General features: G+C 42.8%; 1 protein-coding gene across 1 annotated transcript in view; it reads right to left on the reverse strand.

Annotated features, from left to right (window-relative positions):
• Positions 1-13,549, reverse strand: part of LOC119945017 (SAM domain-containing protein SAMSN-1-like) — a 363,531-nt gene that overhangs the window by 135,313 nt on the left and 214,669 nt on the right. The window lies entirely within an intron of this gene.

Consider the following 13,549-nt stretch of genomic DNA (forward strand, 5'->3'; position numbering starts at 1 on the left):
GGAGATGAGGAAAAATGGGTCTTAGGGCTTAGTATTAAGTGCTTCTTGTGGTCCAAGCAGTGTGCTAAGATTCGACACAGTCCCTGCCCTACACAAGGTTACCAGGTTCAGAGGGAGGAACGACAAGTATTTTATCTCCATATTATGGCTGAGGAAACTGAGGTTCAGGCAAATTAAATGACTTGCCCATGTTGGGTAGGGACTGTATATGTTGCCATCTTGTACTTCCTAAGCGCTTAGTACAGTGCTCTGCACACAGTAAGTGCTCAATAAATACGATTGATTGATTGATCACACAGCAGACAAGTGACAGGACTGGGATTAGAATTCCCATCTCTTGACTCCAATACCTAAAATCCTATGAACTTCGCCTTTCAACTGTCTTTTCCTTCAGTCCTTCATGACCTACAAAACAAGAAACTGGGAAAAATCGTGTATCACAGTTTCTTTAGGTGGGAGTACTACAACTGGCAGAGTATTACCCCGCAAAGCTCAATTTACCTAAAACATGGGCAAGAAAAACTTTCAGTCCCTTATTTTCCAGATCTAGTTCAAATCCTTTCTCAGCAGAAGGCCTCACAATTGGCACAGCAATGTTGACTGAGCTACTCTCTGTAGTCAACTATTTAAAAATCATCTCACTTGGTGGAATAAGAAAAGAGGGTGATGTCAGTCCCAAGAAAAAAAAAATTGAGTTTCTATGGCAAATGTTTGGACAACAGGCTGACACTTTGGTATTGACTAATCCATTATAAAACAAAAACACGTAAACTAAGTGCTTAAGAATACAAAATAGTAAGAACAGATTTAAATGAGGATCCTAATCTCCTTAAGACTTTAACATGTTTGGGATTTTTCTTTCTTTTTTTTTTTTTTTTTTTAAGGCTGAGGAGGTGGTTGAGGGAGTGGGAAATGACTATTTTCCACTTCAAGCGTGTAGAATTTCTGAGCTCAGGGGATTTATGTAACCAGGAAACTTACATTATTGAGATTAGCCATCTCCCTTTCAAGGTGTTCCTAGAAGATAATGATTCTCATACTCATAATTCAGTGGTGGCATCAGTGTTGTCTGGCAGTCTAAAATTGGACCTAAGGACCAACCTGAACAGATCCTACATCTTATCCAGTGATTTCAAACATCATCACTGAATATTGATTTCATTTCCATGTATACATTTCATGGATTTTGTGGGTATGATTCAGAGTGGGAATTTACCCTCAGCCCCACAGTCAATCGTATTTATTGAGCGCTATGTGCAGAACACTGTACTAAGTTCTTGGACAAGTACAACACGTCAGAATTAGCAGTTTACAGTCTAGAGGAGAGACACCATTGGAAAAGAAAAAATAGATTTCGTCAAACATAGAAGGCAAACTGGAGCAAAATGAAGAGTGGATTTCTGAGATGGAGGAAGTGAGTGGAGAGCCTTGATACCACTGATAAGGAGGTTCTGCTGGATACAAAGAAGCAGCGTGCCTTCATGGAAAGAACCCGGGCTTAGGAGTCAGAGGTCATGGGTTCTAATCCTGGCTCCGCCTCATCAGCTGTATGACTTTGGGCAAGTCACTTAACTTCTCTGTGCCCCAGTTACCTCATCTGTAAAATGGGGATTAAAACTGTAAGCCCCACGTGGGACAACCTGATTACCTTGTATCAACCCCAGCGCTTAGAACAGTGCCTTGCACATAGTAAGCACTTAAATACTACAATTATTATTATTATTACAGAGGGAATTGGAGAGCCAGTGGATGCTTTTGAGGAATAGAAATAGTAACTACGGTATTTGCTAAGTGCTTACTATGTGTCAAGCACTGTCCTAAATCCTAGGGTAGATACAACTTAATCATAGTTTCAGTAGAGGCAGGACATTGTCTAAAGTGTGGGAGAGAATGGAAGCTCCTTGTGGGCAGGGAATGGGCCTACCAACTCTATTGTATTGTACTCTCCTTTTTTAATATAGTGCTCTGCACACAGTAAGAGCTCAATAAATCCCACTGATTGATTGTAAGGAGCCCATGAGAAAACCACTGGGTAAATTAGAAATGTGCCCAGACAGGATGCAACTTTAAGGAATCATCCATAGCAGAACAGAGTGAAGGAAAAGAGAAACCTTTCACTCAGATCCCAGACTAGGATCCTTTGGGCTCTGGAATTTTCCAGAACAGTGTGCTGGGTTCAATAATCCAGGCTGCTCTACTAGGAGAAGCCAAGCAGGGATACGGATGCCTCAGACTGATATCTGGGGCCGTAGTGGAGCGTCCAGACACTTTTGTTTCAGCAGGGAGGGGGTGACCGCTGGCCTTATTCAGCTGGAATCGGACCTGCCAAACTTGCAATATGACTTATTGCTTTCATTTCAGTTGCACTGGGTTCCCGGTAATGAAAAACATACACTTTCTGGCTCTTAGAATGTACAAGCTAGATAAATTGTTAATGCATAAGAGTTCCCCCGGCAGTAATCAATGACACACATTTCTGTGTTATCCCTGATAAAGTTTAGGATCTAGAAAGCAGCTTAATCCTTTTCTATCCTCTCCCATCTGTGCTGAAGCACTCATTCGGTGAGTTACCGCACTCCAGAGTTGAGCCGGAGACATAGTCCTTTATATTTTCCAGAGCAGGTAATTGTACTTGGTGGGATATTTTTAACCTCTAAAAAAAGAAAAAGAAGAAAAAAAAGAAACAGGCTCAGAACCAAGTAAAAGTGATTGTGAATTAGAGGATGAATGGAAGTTTTTCTGAAATAAGGCTTTGAAAGGGTGATTGAGGGGACTCTGCCAAACCCAACTGTAACCTTCTTGTTTACATCAAGCCTGCAGAGTGTCAAAACTGAAGGAAATGAAATCTTTCATTAATACTCAACCACTTTTATGCAGGAAGAGACATCAATAAACATAGCCTGGGAGGCAATCTTTTAATTGCGCCTTAAGTGTCCTGTCTCATAGGTTTAATGTCTTTGCTTCAATTCTGAATGGCCCAGATTAGTCAGTTGATGTATTTTTCCATTAACCTGAAGAACCACATTCTTTCCTCTTCCTTTGGTGCATGTGGGCTGGAAATCTGGGGACCGCTTCTCCAAAGGCATGTTGAATATTTGTTCTGTCCTCTGTGAAAATGCCACATGAGTCTGCATCTAAAGAAGTTAAGGGACTGACAGGTTTACAACTTGATGAGTTTATCAAGATGCTAAGATGACCCCAAATTGATATGGCTAGTCACATCTGAACTGGGCGGATCTTACACAAGTCTTTCCCCTCTGACAGTGGAGTAAAGCAATGTGTGTATTCATCCCAGTCTTATTCATCCTACTCCATGCTCACTGATGCTACAAGGAATCCAGCATCTGATCCTTGGGGGATCCCAACAGGCTGAAAGCTATCATTGAAAGTCCTTCAATTTAATGCTATTCGAGCACCAGTAAGCCAGGGACTTTGCCCTGGAAGCACACGGCCAAGATGATGTGGATCAACCTCTTCATGGAAAGAGAGAAGTTGTTTGGGTTGAGGTTTCTGACAGCTATTTTCAGAATACAGTACAGGCCTGGGGGTCAGGAGGATCTGGGATCTAGCCCTGGCTCTGTCATTTGTCTGCTGGGTGTCCTAGGACAAGTCATTTCATTTCTCTACACCTCCAGTACCTCAACTGTCAAATGGGATTAGGATTGTGTGATAGGGATTGTGACCAACCCGATTATCTTCTATCTACCCCAGCACTTAAAATAGTGCCTGGCACAGAGTAGGCACTTAAATACCATAAAAAAGGATCTCTGTGGACAATGTCCACCTCAAGAAAAGCCTGGGCTGTTCTTTGACCAAAGCCTATCACGTACACCAAAGAAATCTCACTGTCAGGAGTGCCTTCTTCAAAGTTAAGGTTCTGGTCGGGTTTACTGGAGGAGATTCGGGCCACTAAACAGCTCCAGGGGTGGATTGAGGCTGGCTGTAAGTCCGTTCTGAACCACGCACCCCCCACCAGGGAAGTGGAATGGATGTGAAATAGCCCCTTGGAGAAGGTGGGTTTTGGGGAGAGTTTGCAGAGGCTCAGTTTCTCCTTCCATGAATCTGAATGTTACTCTGACAGGCCTGAATCAAGTAAGAGTGAGAACTGCAGCCCCATGCCCTGAAGACAAGGTAAGATCGTTCAAAGATAGCAGTCGGATCGGTTGCTCTCTGTAGCACGAGTTGAAAAAACTGGGCCAAAGTTGCCGGAGGATAACTCTTCCAAGAATCAGCTGAAGCAGCAGATAAATCCGCAGCTCAGTCTACAGCATTGCAGGAGCAGAATATTGTGTGTTTCAGCAGGCAGACAAGAGAAGACCGCAACACTGGTAAAGTCCCGTGATGCCAGGGTGAAGACAAGGATGATAAATAATAATAATGGGGTTTTTTTGTGTGCTTACTATATGTCAGGCAGTATACTACGCACTGGGGTGCCAACTTGTACTTCCCAAGCACTTGGTACAGTGCTCTGCACACAGTAAGCGCTCAATAAATACGATTGATTGAATGAATGAATACAAGCAAATCTGGTTGGACACGGCACCTGTCTTACTTGGGGCTCACAGCCTCAGTCCCCATTTAACAGATGAGGTAACTGAGTTCCAGAGAAATGAAGTGACTTGCCAAAGGACACACAGCAGACAAGTGATGGAGAAAGCTGGTCCTCTATCCACTACAGGTCATGAGCTAATCCCAGCTCCGCCACTTATCAGCTGTGTGACTTGGAGCAAGTCACTTCACTTCTCTGGGCCTCAGTTACCTCATCTGTAAAATGGGGATTACGATTGTGAGCCCCAAGTGGGACAACCTGATTACCTTGTATCTACCCCAGCACTTAGAACAGTGCTTGGCACATAGTAAGCACTTAACAAATTCCATCATCATCACTATGCCCTGCTGCTTCTCAATGGTATCTGAATCACATCTCCCAGGCTGCTCTCTCTGTTTCTGTGAGTTCACCCACAGAACACCCAACACCTCCTCCTGTTGCCATAAAATCTCTCTACTCTGGCTCTGGCTGAGCTCCCTGGGAGCCAGTTCTATGTTTATCTGTGGCTCCCAGCAGACAGAAGAGCATGTTGTTCTTAAACTGAAACATGAGCACATGAGTGTCACTCAGCTCCATTCCTGGGATGAAGGGAGGGTCTATGGAATCACACTGCTCTGAACATCCTCTGTCTAGAGAAGCAGCGTTGCTCAGTGAAAAGAACATGGGCTTGGGAGCCAGAAGTCCTGGGTTCAAATCCCAGCTCCGCCATTTGTCAGCTGTGTGACTTTGGGCAAGTCATTTAACTTCTCTGGGCCTCAGTTACCTCATCTGTAAAATGGGGATTAAGACTGTGAGCCGATCTGATTACCTTGTATTTACCCCGGCACTTAGAACAGTGCCTGGCACATAGTAAGCACTTAAATACCATAATTATTATTATTATTACCTCCTGCCCTGTGCCCAGAAGGGCAATGGCTGCACTACGAACAGAAGCTCCAGTAATGAATCAAGGTCAATCACTAAGTTTGAGGTCAGGAGGCCCTTCACATCTGAGATGCCCATGGCTTCAGAGCATATAGCCCTCCCCCAACCCCACCACTCCATTTGGCTCTGAGGTTACCCTCCCATGAACACCACTCTCCAACAATTCTCTTTTTTTGCAGGAAAGGGAAGCTTAGGGAGATAAAATGGTTTACCACTGCATTCCCCCAGAACCGTGGTTCCAGTTCCTGGCAGTGACCTGTCCATACTTAGTAAAACAGAACATTCAAGTGAATAATAATAATGGCATTTATTAAGCACTTACTATGTGCAAAGCACTGTTCTAAGCGCTGAATATGTCAGACCTGATTGATTTGTACCTACTCCAGAGATTAGAACAGTGCTAGGCACACAGTAGGCATTTGAACACCATAAAAAAGTAAATAGCACAACGCTGTACCCTTTAAGATTGGTTTGGCTGCCTCTGGAGTGTCCACCACTTCCTATTGGAGATGGGTGGGTAGGGAATAAGACCACAAAAAAGCTGAATTTGTACTAGTGTTTGTATGGTGCCCCTCATACCCATCAAGCTATGGACTGTCTGATTAGGACTGAGTGGCCAACACAACCTCCGCCGTGGAATGTCCCTAATAATCCCAAACATATTTGTTAGATTCCAGAAAAATGAGCAGGTAACCATCTGCCTTGGTGAAATTCCTGTTAATTGTTCTCTGATGCTTGCATGATTCCATAAAACCTATCTCCTGTGGTTTCAAAATTCTGTTTACTCACAAATCAACAGAAGCAATGATGTACAAATATGCAACACAGGGAAACAGACATGCTTAGGGAGACTTTCCATATCCATCAATGTAAACCTCACCAAGTACATTTTGAGCATCTCAAAGCATTATTTAAAGGCTCAGACGTATTTTTGGGGAGGTAGAATGCCAGCAAACAGATCAGGTGAGCTGAAATGTGAGCCAGAGAGTGTTTGATTTGCATGTCACCTATGCACACATATTCTAGGCAATCTTCTCATATGAATCCTTATTTACATCTGGTAGTTGATTTGTACTTTCTCCCCCTTTGACCAAGCTACTTCTGCAGAGGGGATTATCATTCTCAGTTACATGCCCATAGCATAATAATAATAATGTTGGTATTTGTTAAGCACTTACTATGTGCCAAGCACTGTTCTAAGCGCTGGAGAGGAGACAAGGTAATCAGGTTGTCCCACGTAGGGCTCACAGTCTTCTTCCCCATTTTACAGATGAAGTAATGGGCACAGAGAAGTTAACCTTGACTTGCCCAAGGTCCCACAGCTGACAAGCAGCAGAGGTGGGATTAGATCCCATGACCTCTGACTCCCAAGTCCGTGAGCCACGCTGTTCAACCTTAACTTGCATCTATCCCAGTGCTTAGAAGACTGCCTGACAGAGAAAGAGATTAACAATCAATCAATCTGCCCTATTGATAGAACATCTGATCGGGCGCTTTGCTAAAATTCATTCATTCATTCAATCGTATTTATTGAGCTGTGTGCTGAAATGGTGTTTGAGAGGCACTGTTGACTGACAGATTTGTTTTTGTGAGGGTTTTTCTCCCTCTTTTATATCTCCCTTGTTCTCACCAACCCATGCCCATGCTTGGACATCAGCTCCAGAGATCACTTTAAGGAAACTGCACACTGAATATTTATACATGCTTTGTATCCTGAAGACTCAGGGAGGGTGGTGGTGAAGGCATCACATCCCAGTCTCCCACAGCTGTGAGAGAGAGAGGGGTCCCTTAGGAATTAAATGCAGAAACAGCTTGCCCTGCAGTGAAATGTTGGCAAAGTTGTAGCAGTGGGGACTAGTCCTCCCCAGGTCTGAGTTCTGAGTAGCCCAAGGCCACAAGTATGAACTGCTATTTTTTTCCACTGGTGCTATGTCTGATTTGCCCAATTTACTCTGTTTATTTCCCCTTGTGGTCTGGACACCATTTGTGAATTAAAGTCTGTGCATTTTCCCCAGTGTTTGGTTTGATGCTCCAGATGTTGTGAGGGCTTAATAAATGTTATTATTGACTCATCAAAACAGTATTACGATTCTTAAAAAAAAGCACCTCAAAATCAAGTAGAGGATCGAAGGTTTGGGATAATTCTACTGAATTTTAATCTTGAAAATAATACGAAAGGCAGTGTTATCTATCCATACAGAGTTCTGCTGAATAGACTTTACCCTTTGGCAGTGTCCTTTCCTCCAAAGTCCTGTTATAACCTACAGTCCCACAGATATAAACTACTATACACTTGCTCCTGTCTCTACTGAAGTCCATTATAGACAACCCTTTTCTGTGATTTACACCTCATTATAAAAATCAAATTTCTTGGCTGTCAAGAACAAATTGAGTGCGGCAAGCTGTAAGAACCAATTCCCTGACATAGTGAGACATCCCATCAGCCTCAGGGTGTAATGCTCAGAGCGGGGAGTTGGAATTCTATCACACAACCTACCTCCATTCATAAAAAGAAGGAAAATGATGATGGATACAAAACAGCCACCTTCAAATTGTGGTGCAAGGAGTTCTGAGTTGTAGTCTAATTTTGAAAAGGCTGTTGATTTATGTCTCAAGGTATCAAAATTCACCAAGATGCATCTCCCACTTGCAACATAAATTAACATCACATTTGTCTTGTTGGCAAGAACAACAGAAATATTAACGATTGTGAAGATGAAATGTAGTCACGCAACTCTCCTCAGAACGTGTAACTTCCAGGTCCTCGGCTTACCCTCACAAATAGTGAGGAAGATCAGACAGAATCTGATCTGATCTTGGGGTTGTACCTACCCCAAGTGTTTAACAGAGTGCTTGGAGCTTAGTAAAGTGCCTAATATCATAATCAAAATGCAGTTTTGCACATTGGTACTATAATCTGTTCTTCTGTGATAGTGTCTAGGCCCCCGCTAGCTTTGATTTTTATCTAATTAGGAGCGGAAATTTCCTATAACTAGCTGCAAATTTGGGTCAACTTGAGTTTAAAATTAGCCTTATCCAATCCATGAATCATCCCTTGCATTAACTATTTAGCATCGTTCTGTTTCAGTGGAATTTATTTCCCCCCCCCCCCCCCCCCCCCGCTTTGTTAGCTCTTCCTGCTCCCATTTGCTGGAAGGGAATGCAGACTGCCCAGGTATGAATTGGCTGTATTTTCTCAATGCCTCCCTCTCTCTCTGGCAGAAAGGTCTGGGCTTAAGGAAGCACATTCACCAATTCGAAACCTTCGGAGGGATGACTAAGTGCATCACTGCAGCCCTTCTTCAATGGCTGGCAATATATCACTAAAATTCCCAACTGAATTTTCCAGTAGAACTTTCTGCTGTAGCCACAATTCCCCCCACGAGCAAAGCTGATGCAGACCTGCAGTGGCTGAGCCCATCCCTATGACTCCTCAATGTTCCAGTGGCATCATCGTCATGGACGAGAGCCTTGCTTCTTTTCCAGTCCTTCAGGCCAGTCCTGCTGGTACCCTGAGCAGTTTCAAAGCAGGCTCTACAAAAGTTGAAAAAAAAAAAAGCTTAGATAACCAAGACAGGCCTGAAAGCCAGTAGATCTGAGTTCTAGTCACTTGTCTGCTTTGTGACCTTGGGCAAGTCACTTAGCTTCTCTGTGTCTCTCTTCCCTCATAATAATAATAATAATAATGACATTTATTAAGTGCTTACTATGTGCAAAGCACTGTTCTAAGCACTGGGGGGATACAAGGTAATCAGGTTGCCCCACATGAGGCTCATAGTCTTCATCCCCATTTTACAGATGAGGTAACTGAGGCCCAGAGAAGTTGCCCAAAGTCACACAGCTGACACGTGGTGGAGCCAGGATTTGAACCCAAGATCCCGACTCCAAAGTCCATGCTCTTTCCACTGAGCCACGTCATCTATAAAACAGGGATTAAGACTGTGAGCTCCATGTTGGTTACAGACTGTGTCCAACCCTACTATCTTGTATGTACCCCAGCGCTTAAAACATTACCTGGCACATAGTAAACAATTAATGAATACCATAATTATTATTCATTCATTCATATTTGTTGAATGCTTACAGTGTGCAGAGCACTGAACTAAGTGATTGGGAAGTACAAGTCCGCAACATATAGAGACGGTCCCTACCCAACAACGGGCTCACAGTCTAGAAGTACCAGCTCCACCACAGGCCTGCTGGGTTACCTTGGGAAAGTCATTTAACCTCCAGTGCTTCAACTTCCTTGTCTGTGAAATGGAGATAGCATACCTGCTCTCCCTACCTCTTAAATTATGAGTACTTGTTTGGGATAGTGATGATAATAATAATAATAATAATAATGGTACTTGTTAAGCACTTACTATGTGCAAAGCACTGTTCTAAGTGCTGGGGAGGTTACAAGATGATCAGATTGTCCCAAGGGGGCTCACAGTTTTAATCCTCATTTTACAGATGAAGTAACTGAGGCTCAGAGAAGTTAAGTGACTTGCCTAAAGTCACACAGCTGACAGTTGGCAGAGCTGGGATTTGAACCCATGACTCCAAAGCCTGTGCTCTTTCCACTGAGCCACGCTGCTTCTCATGATGATTTTATAACCAGAACCGTCCTGGGCAAGTAGTGAGTACTTAATAAGTATCACCATTAAAACATGAGGAAAAGAAAAGCTGAGGGGTTACCTGAGGTCAAACAGAGTAGGTGAGAGAGCCTGGCCTAGAACTCTGGTTTGCCCACAACTCAATCTCCCACTCTGAGTGCTAAGCCTCGCTGACTCTTTGAAAATGGCTAAGATCAGATCAAAGAAAAAAAATGAGAAAGATCAGAGGTGATTAAAAAACACCCTGAGGTTAATGTGCTTTGGGAGGTGGCGGGGGAGAGAGACACAAACACACAAACAGACAGAGAGATGCTCACACAGACAGGCAAAAATCAGGGAATTGCAGCCAGGTAGATGGAGTTCAGCTTCTACTTGTGAAAAAAGTTTTCAGGCTACCAAAATAGCCACTGCTAGGGCTAGTGGAAAAGATCATTTTGATCGTCACTCCAGTGACAAGACTAGTGGTGCCAATTTTATCAGCATTTGTCAAGCACAAACAACTTACCTCAATAACCACTCAGGACACTTGTAAATCGAAATGCTACAAAATGGTCTCTGCACCAAAATCGGCCCAATGAACTGCACAGTGGCAGCAAAAACGCTGCCTTTCACAAACATGTTTATGGTGCTACAGTGCTTATTCCATGTATGGGTTAGTAAACACACAAAGCAGAGATTCAGGAGACAGGCACCTAGTTCTTTTACACTCCAGCTGAGGTTTATTTCAATTTTCTTAGAGCAATTTCTTAATCTCTGTGACTGGCTGAGAAGGGGGAGAAAAAATTGGTATCATAATCAACCCATTAGGGGATAACGTCCTTGTGGTAAGGGAATGTGTCTTGTACTTTCCCAAGTGTTCATCACAGTGCAGTGCACCCTTGAGGTGGTCAGTAAATAGCATTACAATTACTAAAACCCTCCTTCCAACAGATTGAATCCTTTCCCAGTGAAATCAGTTTTCCCTCTGCACTCTCAGAAGCTTCAGCATCCATTAGACTATAAGATGTCAGAAGGCAGGGACCACCACAGTTCCCAAAAGCACCTAGTTTATTATCCCGCCCATAGAAGGGGCTCATTCAATTCTATCTAAATTTGTTGGCTACCTGTCTGGACTAATATGGCCCCTAAATACCCCTTATTAATGATTAATAACCACTGTAAAACCATAAGAGGTTTCTCCCTCTTCATCCGTAGGGAGAGCATAGTAGAAAATGGTTTCCCGCAAGGTCATTCCCTTTTAGATGCTGCCCAAAGAAGTGAAAGCCTAGTCACTCATGGCTTAGGGCCATTTTCTATCAGAAAATGGAAGGTACCCCTTCTGATTTTTACATGCTTTAACTGAAAATCCTGAGGATTTTCCGTTGAAATGGTATAACACTATATTTATGCTTACCACTAGAGAGTCATCAATGGTATTGGGGTCTTACTGTGTGCAGAGCACTATACTAAGTGCTTGAGAAAGTACAATGAAACAGAGTTGGTAGGTACAATCACTGCCTACAAGGAGCTTACAGTCAACGAGGGATGTTAGATAGCAGGAATAAGAGCAAGCAGCCTCCAGAGCTGTGCCATCCACCTGAATGTGTGAAGAGAGAACTCCTCAGGGTTGTGCTAAAGGCACCAAAACAGTGAATTTTATTTTTAAAAACCTAGGCCCAAATGGTCTTTTTCTCTGTTGAGCAAGAATTGAAATGACCAAGCATGCAAGGCCGTAGATCAAGATGTTTTATTCCCGTCCCTCCCCACCTTATCTGAGGAGGGTAATGCCCTCACAATGGCACACTCTTTGAACTCTTTCCAATTTCAGCTATTTCCTATCTCTGTTAATACCTCATTGCTTTTGCATCAATTACCACCTTACCCAAAGCTGTGCTGGATGTGGAAGTGATATATAGTGGGATCCATTTAAATGAATTTCTGATGAAAGAATAAAACTGTTAAGAGAATAAATTTACTGCTCCTCGATTTATACAAATCCTGAATATGTGGTGAAATCCGCTTAAGTGAAAAACTGATGAAAGATTAAAACGTTCTATGAATTAAAGCCCACCGTACCAATGAAAGATGATTGTTTGACCTGCTAAATGAATGACCCAAATGAACATATAAATCTTGAAGTGCTCCAATATATGTCAATTCTAAATATGTAGTGAACCGAGAAAACACAAACACAAGATCAATAGAGTGCTCTCCTAAAAGAGCACATCTCAGTAGAACACTGCTACCACTTAAAGAAATACTTAGTGGGTTCCTACATGATTTGGAAAAAAAAAAAGGAACGTCCTTTGCAATCAGGAGGTAAACACTGGGCATTAACTATTCTCCCCTATATCCAACCCCAAAATCGAAAGATGGCCTTTTCTGGATCAGGTTGGAATTTCCTCAGCTTTGGGGGACTTGGGACGAGGCCTTCTTTGGTCTGGGAGCTAAGGTTACCCTTCAGACAATTTCTACCCATCACCTGGGCTCCTTATTAAAGTCTATATTTCACTTGTGAAAAAGCACATATTCCTACAGCTAATATCAAGGTATAGATTTACAGTGACGACAGGGTTTTACCCAAATGATTACTACTAAACAATTACTGTGTTACCCTCCCAAGTTCAGCCCCATCCTCTGAAAAGCTACATTCTAAAATCATTTGCAATTAAAGTGACCTTTCATGTAAGTTTCTTTGCTATCAAAAGTGTGTTTCAATTCAGTTTAGGGCTGAGGAGAAATGGTCCCTTATCTCGTGTCCAAAACAGGCTTACACCTTGATCCCCCAAGCTTTGTACCCTCTAATTAAACACATCTGGAGGCTTTGATCATTAGCAATCCAGAATATTAAGGTAATGCCTGATGAACCCTAAATGTATGGACCGTGGGAGCAAACTGAGACAGCAGTCTTCTGACCTCGATTCACCCTTTGGCAATTAGATGCCTCGGCCAAAACTACTTTGCAAACTGCTTAGCGAGTTACATAAGAGGAGTTGCATAATCTGCATATAGAAGCCATCTTTGTGCCTTCATTTCCTTCTGTAAGATTGTCTGCTTTAGAATCAGAAAGAGCCACACTACAGTCACTTTATAAATTTGGTGATTGGGCATTATCGTTTTATGGTACGTGTTAAGTGCTTACTTTCTGCCAAGCACCATACTAATCGCCAGAGTAGATACAAGATAATTAGGTTGGACCTAGTCCCTGTCTCATCAGGGGGCTCATCATCTAAATAGGAGGGAGCAGCATTTTATCCCATTTTACACATGAGGAAACTGAAGCACAGAGAAAGTGAAATGACTTGTCCAGGGTCACACATCAGGCAACTGCCACAGACAGGATAAGAATCCAGGTCCCCTGACATCCAGGTCATGCTCTTTCTACTGAGCCATGCTATTTCCCTGATAGACTAGAGGGACTCATTAACTTCTTAAACTCTCAAATCCTTCTGTTTGAACATCTAAGTGGCAACTTCAGCAAGTTCTTCCCTTATATGAC

The sequence above is a fragment of the Tachyglossus aculeatus genome, chromosome 24 (genome assembly GCF_015852505.1).
Source record: "Tachyglossus aculeatus isolate mTacAcu1 chromosome 24, mTacAcu1.pri, whole genome shotgun sequence".
In the NCBI taxonomy this organism is placed as follows: domain Eukaryota; kingdom Metazoa; phylum Chordata; class Mammalia; order Monotremata; family Tachyglossidae; genus Tachyglossus; species Tachyglossus aculeatus.